General features: G+C 32.9%; 1 long non-coding RNA gene across 1 annotated transcript; it reads right to left on the minus strand.

The window, feature by feature from the left end:
- Nucleotides 1-3,534: 3,534 nt before the first annotated feature.
- LOC102604639 (uncharacterized) lies at nucleotides 3,535-6,171 on the minus strand. The gene is made up of 3 exons (XR_367683.2): nucleotides 6,139-6,171; nucleotides 5,121-5,190; nucleotides 3,535-3,771 (listed from the first exon to the last, which is right to left on the minus strand). It is a non-coding gene; the product is annotated as an uncharacterized lncRNA (long non-coding RNA).
- Between the last annotated feature and the right edge of the window lie 2,365 nt (nucleotides 6,172-8,536).

Below are 8,536 nucleotides of genomic sequence, written 5' to 3' on the forward strand. Positions count from 1 at the left end.
GGAAGATGAAATCCTTTTCTCTTCAAGTCTCCCACAAAACCCTCTCCAGACTTGAGAGAAAAATATATAAAAACGTACTATTCTATTCTAAAATAATAATAATGGTTCAGAACTTATAAAATTAATAACAACTTTAATATTTATAGACTTAAAAAAATAGCGCTGGTGGATCTTTCAGCAAAGTTAGTCGATGCCGCCGAATGACTCGGCGACTCGCCCTTCTTCTGTTTCATCGTCATTTCATGCTCGCCTTCAGCATCTTCACATTCAGAACCATTGGGCGGTATAGTACTGCTTCGCGGAACTATTCCGCGAAGCGCCGATTGCTCCTTTCATCGCCTTTTTGATCCTCTTCCTTCAGGGCTTCGCATACTGGAACAAAAGGCGGAGTCTGTCCTTTCGGCGAATCGCCAAAGGTTCTTGGCGATGCTCATGCTTCAGCTTCTTCATTCTTTTCAGCCTTTTTGTTCCTTTTTGCGCCTAAGTGTCCATGCTTCCACTAAAACTTCAAATACCTGAAACTTAAGAGTTTTCATCAGATATTGAGACAAAATAAGCATTCGAGGACACTATTTCTATCAAAATAAAGACCTGAATAAGTACAATTTGTGGACTCATCAGCTATTATCTATATCTTGCATGCTCAGTGCATTCCAAGTACTGACGCATACTCTGTGCTACATCCTTTCATGATGTAGGTTCAGGTATTCCAGATCACACATAGATCTGTTCCTAATCCATATTCTACAGCTCCATAGGATATGCAGACTTATTTGCAGCACCAGTAGTCTTAAGAAAATACATATTTTTCAAAGTTTAATATAAAATATAGAACAAAACGTACTAACATATTTAAACATATTTTAAACAGGTTAGTAGAACTTAAAGTTTAACATGCTTATGGTGTATACCTCAAATAAATCAGCAGCAGATTTTCCAATCATCTTTGTTGCTACCCCATCCCACAACATCACAGAAATTGTGTCAGTATCATCCAAAACTCTAACTTTTAGTTTGTACCTTTGAATAGTTAATTTTGTTAGATTATTGAGTTTGTATGAGACATATATAGAGAAATTTGAATTTTGGTCATACCTACGGATGACTGATTCAACAAAACCACATTGTCTACAGTATAATTTGTCCCCCACTTCATCAACACCTTTTGCGCATTTTTTGCATGCTAAAAAAGACCATCCACGGTCTATTTCAAGATGAATTATCTTTGCCACAATATAATAATTCTCTTGCTGCAAATTTGTATTGTATATACAACTGTTATATTAAAAATAATGTAAAAGTTGTGTTGAATAAAAAATATAAAATTAAGTACTTACCTGCCTACAGTCAATCAACTTCTCAATCTCATGTACTGTAACACTTCATGATGCCAACTCAGTAGCAATAGATTGATTCCTTTGTGAAGAAATCTGTGTAAGTCGTTGGGAGCTTTCTCCAGGAACAAACTTAATTCGTGATGAAAATTCATCAACTTGAGGAAGACTTGAATTGATATAAAGCTTGGAAGCATGCCAAGTGTTCTTCACCGAAATTTGGTCTGCATAGTTAATAATTTGGTAAGAGTTTATTTATTGTGCAATTATCTTGAATAGCAAAGTAGAGACTTAAATAACCTCTGAATCGATGTGATCTAATCAACTGCATGACAACGACAATAGGCTTGTCATTGGACTCATTCAAATATGGCTTGATCTGATCCACAAAGTCACCCCAAAAAGTTGTTGAAATGTTTTTATTCCTACATAATTTATATGGTTAATCATATGAATAAAAATAATGAGTTGTTGAAGCACATATTCATTGAATTGTGGGATGCGTACTCTTAATCCTGTATGTCAACTTTAATGAACGTTCGGACACTATCATCTTGTTTGATAGACTGTACATCCCCATAACTCACAACTTCTCCAATGATATCTACAACAATAGTGACAACATAAATTAATACAAAATAAATAATGATCGAAGTCTGAATAAGGAACATATAAATAATGTATTTATTACCAAATAGTTCTGTGTTATCAAATTCTTGTGGATTTGTAAGTTGTGTATATGATTTAAATTTGAAGATAGACATACTGAAATGTGGATCCTCTATCTCCTCAACGACTGTCTTTTTTGTGAACATCAACTTAAATTTGTGGTCTTTGATCCTTAATTTCATAGTATTTGGACAAACCACAAAATTCTTAATAAAGTACAATCCCATTTCCTTAATACTTTCTCTGAAATTTGGGAATAGAGATCTGTCAAGACTCGCGTGAATGCGATCGCCCTACAGATACAATTAGTTACTTAATTAGCACTCCAAAAGGACAATGAAACTGGTTGATGAAAAAGGCAAAGAATATTGGAGAGTGGCAATAGTACATAATTGTGGGATTATTCGCATAACAAGAGGATGGGCTGCCTTCGGAACACATAACAAGATAGCTTGTGGTGACAGTTGCTTGATTCAGGGAAATATTCTACAGGTTCAAAAGGTTCCTAAACATCCATCTTTGCAATGCTATCATTAGCTACTACAATATATAATCTTTTTATAGTTCCTCTGCTGTTTTCTCTATAAACTTTTGCTAAGGTAACTTCAGATAGGTTTCTATATACACTACTGCCTTCAATGTAAGTGCAGTTATATTCACCAAAGTGCTCGTATAAGCACTTAAGTTTGTAATTATGACCAAGTGGATGTTTATTTGGCAGCAAAATGCTTATAGCTTGTTAAACATTCTGCAAAGTTTGCTTGTTTGTCGGCTTTTATATTGTCATTGGATCGAATGATGCAAATAGGGGTGGAATTACAATGTTAGGTGCACAAGCAGAGGAGAATTCATAATTTGGGTTTGGAACCTAAGGGTTATATTCATAATTATCAGTAATTCAAATGAACTAGAATTTTGAATGACAAAAGGGCGGGCATATGCCCAGGAATGGCCGGACACTAACTAAGAATAATTGTCAATTGAATGACATCTAAATCCTCTCCTCAATCTCTAAGACAAATGAAAGACATATAACGCAATCTATAAAACATATGTATGGCCAACACACCCCTTTAATTCAATTAAACAATTTATCAAACATCTAACCAAATGCAAATTCACAAACCTCAATTATTGGAGAAATTTAACTCAGCCATGTCTGCTTCTAGCAGTAATTCACTACACCAAAAGAGACCTTTAGCGGCAATTGATTTTTCTTTTAGCGGCAATAGTTATTGCCACAAATACATTTATCGGCATTTGATTAAATGTCATTGGATCCAATGTTGCTAAAGCCTTTAGTGACATTTATGTCGGGTGCCGGTAAATACCCTCATTATTGCCACTAAAAGTAATTACTTTTAGCGGCTTTTATTTAGCGGCATTTACTATTGCCATTAAAGCTACTTTAGAAACAAGCATATTTGTGGCATTTAAATTCACCTTAATTCACATATTTTACCCTCTTTTATAACATCAAAAACAAAATTCACGAGAGAAATAAGTTCGAAGGTAGTAAAGAAGAATTATCAAACTCAAAACAATGTCATTCACTTAAAATAAGAACAAACAATCTTAATACATTCAATTTCTTATCTTGTAGCAGTAAAAGAAACTATGAATTATCAAAATAGAAAAAATGTGTTCAACAATGGAAACAATAAGGCAATTAAGCCAGTGTTTGTTCCCTAATGCAAAATGTGACAGCTTTCTGGATCAGTGTGTCAGTCATTCCTTGAACAAGCTCACCATTTGAATGAGTATGCCACTGTACACATATAGCGGTAGATGGTTAGACGACAAAAAATTGACATGCCAATTACATATCTTACTCACTAAGATCTAGGTGACTAAAATTTGAATTAGATACAGAATAGAAAAGCACCATCCATGGTCCCGTCATGTACCTAGTTCAGATATAATATTTCATATCACAACTAAGGAATCAATTGATAAGCAACAACCTCGTTAGCAAGAGGAATAAACTAAAGCAATGCCTTTTCAAATCCACCAAGCAGTTCATATATATGACGTCTTGGCAAGTCTAAAGTAGTGTGTTACTACACACCAACTCAAACACTAAGGTTCAGGAAACATTTACCGTCAAGCAAAATCTCAGAAAATGTTAATAATCTCATAATAACTTTTAGCTAGTTGATTATACTCCAATGCTTGACATATGACTTATCAAGAAATTAAAATCAAACTAAGCAGCAAATAGAGAACGGTAGTACCCAAGCTCAAGCATGTAAAACTTGATGTATAAGTAGAATATCAGCATTTTGTATAAGCAAAATATGAACATGAATACCAACCCTAAAAGCAGAATATCAACACGAATATCAACATGAGCAAAATAGTCTGTCTTATTATGACTGGAGCTACCATCAAACTCCAGATAGTGTTACGGGTTTCCAGAATTAGAAGATAATCTGGCTTATAAAGGCCATTGCTATGGAGGTCTTGGTGGAAAGAAATTCATGTTGTATTTATTTATAAGAAGTTACTGATTAATACATGCCATTACATTGTAAATTTAGTTATTTAATTAACATCGAGTTAGCCACTACTATCCTTCATCTGTATGGTAGATAACTTAGCTACCCTTCATCTGTATGCCATTACATTGTAAATTTCTTAAAAATACTCAGGGACTTATTGCAACCCAACCATTTCAAGCTTTAACATGAGAAAATTGACTAGCATGACATCTGCAAATCATGAGCTGATTGATCTTCAACATATCTCATGCGTCTTAAGAATTAAGCGGCAACAACAGCAAAAGTAATGGCTGTTTACACTTGGTTGTGAGACTTGAAACTAAGCAACTACCAAACTAAAATAGGAAAAGCAGCAGCAATTTACAGTTGGTTCTGATACTTGAAACTAGCAACCACCATCAATAATGGAATTATTGTTCAAGTTAACTACCTTAATCAATAATAAGATTTTTTGTTCAAAGAGCACCATCAAAAGCAATAGATATAACCTCACCCACTATCATACAAACTCGGATACAACAACTTGTGATGCTGTAATTAACACAGTATAGGAGAATATTAAGATTGAGCTCTGAATTGACACATTTGGAAGATCACTAAGTAGCTACGAATGAACCTGAAGGAAGTTCTTCATCATGGTGATGTATCCTCATGTCTGCTCTTCATTCCTTCAATCAAAGAACTACCTATATATAAAGAGAACAAGTAGTTTTAGTTAGTTTCACTTTCCCTAACTTGAAAAAATCTAAAATTCAACATACTCCATCAAGACATTAGCATTTACACCCCCTCCATCTTGATCTCTTAAAAGCACTTAACCTAGTGAAACAATAAAATTACATTATTCCTACATTAGGATCCTCTATAATCCAATTCTTGCAATAAACAGAATCACTCGTTTAACATACTTGACTTCTATTATCAATAAACAGAATCACTGGTTTAACATACTTGACTTCTATTAAGAGCCCTTTTGATTGATAAAGAAATAATACATTTACACTAAGAATAACAGAAAATATCTTGGATAAAGAAGGAGGGATCCAATGGATTGACAACCAACATGAAGTTAATTGATTTATGATGAACCCACACAAAATGGTATTACATTAACAATTGACACATAACGAGATTGAACTAGGAATGCAAAAACAAGTACAAGCCATAATAATATGAGATACATACAGGTTACTCATGCCCAGTATTTTGGTCTTCTAAGTTCAACACCCAAAGTAACATCAATAGAACTACAGAAGTGTAGAAGATTACAAGCAAAGTGATACTTAGTCCTTCTGGGAATAGATATCCTCTATTCACAATTACTCATTGTATGAAATACAGTTGTACAGTATGCAAATGAGCTGGAGCAGACCAATACCTATGTTAATGTTCCTCGAATTTCTAGAAGGAATACGAGTGAAAAAATGTAGGTACATTAGGAACTTGAATATCATATTTTGCATAAGTGCGCGAAGTCTCAAGTTCACCGCATAAAACTGTAAAAGTACACTCTATTGATTCACTAGCCTGACTTCGGCAGCAGAGATCAAGAAAATATTTAGCCTAGTAATTGAACATTTTAGTTTTATATGAATAAATGTAGTTTCAATTAACTACTAAGTTTAGTTGTTTACCTTCAAATAGGAGATCAAAAATCGAACTCCACAATAGCTAATTTGGTTGCTATCTGCAATTCCGCACCAATTTTATTGGACACAAGATCAGACTATGCGATATAGAAACACATGCATCAATTCAAACAACATAAAAGATAGAACTCTAGAACATACACTCATACAAGGCCCAACAATTGAATAAAATGGATATTAGTAGTCACCAAACGGCATGGCCGTACAGTTCGAATTCAATCCGATTGAATATGAGGCAATCGACGATGATGAATTTGCTAATATGAATACAAACTGCTGACAGTGAGCTTGTGAAAAGACGTCGACGGCTTTGATTCGTCTTTCTTCTCATCAATAACACTGATGTACTGAACTCTGTCGCCGTTGTGCCGAACTCCACCGCTGTTGTGCCGATTTCCGCCGCCGTCGTGTTGATTTCCATTGCTGACCATTTGAGTTTCGTTGAAGGGAGAAGACGGAGGAATATTCAAAGTAAAAAGGAATTGGGGCAAAAGTAAAAATAAATAAATCAATTCAGTGAAAAGGAATTGGGGCAAAAACGATTATACCCTATTTATTTTTAATTGCCAGTGAAAAGTACTTGGTATACCGGCTAAAGTTTAAATGCCGATAATTGTATAGTTTATATGATGTATAGTGGCAATTTGTTTATTGCCACTAAATAAATGCCACTAAAAGCATTTTTTATTGTAGTGATAATGACTAAAATAAACAGAGTAGGGAGTAATGACTAGAATGAACGGTACAAATACTGATTTTGATGCTAAATTTTATATTGATGGAGTAGTTCAGAATTATCATTAAGGGGTGTGAATGATTGTGGTAAAATATATAATGATGAGCCTAGTAGGATAAGAACATACTCCTTCCATTTCAAATTAATTGAATTGTTGAGATATTTTTTATTTTTCAAATTAACTCAATTGTTCAAATCTCAAGACTACTTTCAGAATGTTCTTCCAATTTTACCATTCATTAGTTACTATTGGAATTAGTTATTAATTAATGTTTAGTTATTTTAATCATAAATTTGACAATAATTAATAAGGGTAAAAATAGAAGGTTATGCCTAATTTATGTCTTAATCTTTTTTTTCTTAAATGGTGTGAAACACCTCAACAATTCAATTAATTTGAAATGGAGGGAGTACCATCTTAAGTAATTTTCGCAACACATTAACAAGGACTAAACCTTTAACTTGTTTCAAGAGGTATATATATAGATATATTATTAATTTTAATTATTAAATTAAAAGTGGGAATACCTCAAGTTAAAAGTTGAATCACGAAAATATCCTTGCCTCAAAATAAGAATTATTTTTTCATTAAATGAATAATTTTGCTATATAAACCAAATTTATATAATTGTATCTTGATGATCATTCTTCATTGAGAAACGGAAATCAAAATGCCACATCGAAAAGGCACACCCATTAATTATGGCAAAAGAAGTCCAACAATCTCTTTTTTAATTTTATTTTGATAATGGCCAAGCTATGTAACTGATATATTCAAAACTTTTGGCTTTCAAGCTTTTGACATTTTAAAGGTAAAACAATATCAGCCTTTAATAATCAATTTCCACTGATCCTCCTTGACCAGTAATCTTCTCATTCTCTTTTTAATGTTTTCTTCAATTTAAATTTGAATTACGAAAGAATCCACGTCCAAAAAAGATTAATCATTTTATTCTTTAGTTAAAATCCTATTCAAGTAATATTTTTGTGAAAAATTTAAATATACATTTTAATAAATTCATGTAGCTACTAATATCCTCTTGGCTATATTATATGGGCGTAAGAAAAATACTTATTGGTTATTGCATTAAGTGGACAAATATTAATTCTTTCAACTGAGGAATTTGTATCCACTAATTTATTATTTCATTGATGATAAGTTATATAGAAAGTTCTAAACTCTATATAATAAGAAAAGCATGTGATTTGTAGATACTCAAATCTCTTTTCTTCTCTATTATTTTTAAAACTGTTTTGAACGATTAATATTTTTGTACCCTTGCTTTGATCATGTTTATTTAATGCATTTTTCTTATATTCCTCCTGAACGCATATTTTATATAAGCTTATTGTTGGGTTTCGAATCTTTTTTTCCCTTTCTATGTGGATAAAATTGGGAAAATTGTATATAATAGCAAACTATTAATTTAAATTAAATGCTATAAATATAGTTTGATTTAATTGTACCTCTTAGCAAATTGTTGCTATTTCACCTCTCTCCTGGTGAATCTCGCTCGCCACTCTCGTTCTCTCCCTCGCCTCTCTCGTTTTTTATACAAACGCAAGTGTATAAAGTACGTTTGTGTTTGTATAAAGCAAGAGAAAATTGTATATATACATATATTTTCGTTCCCCTCTCCCAGATCT

The sequence above is a fragment of the Solanum tuberosum genome, unplaced genomic scaffold (genome assembly GCF_000226075.1).
Source record: "Solanum tuberosum cultivar DM 1-3 516 R44 unplaced genomic scaffold, SolTub_3.0 scf00146, whole genome shotgun sequence".
NCBI classification, from domain to species: Eukaryota; Viridiplantae; Streptophyta; class Magnoliopsida; order Solanales; family Solanaceae; genus Solanum; species Solanum tuberosum.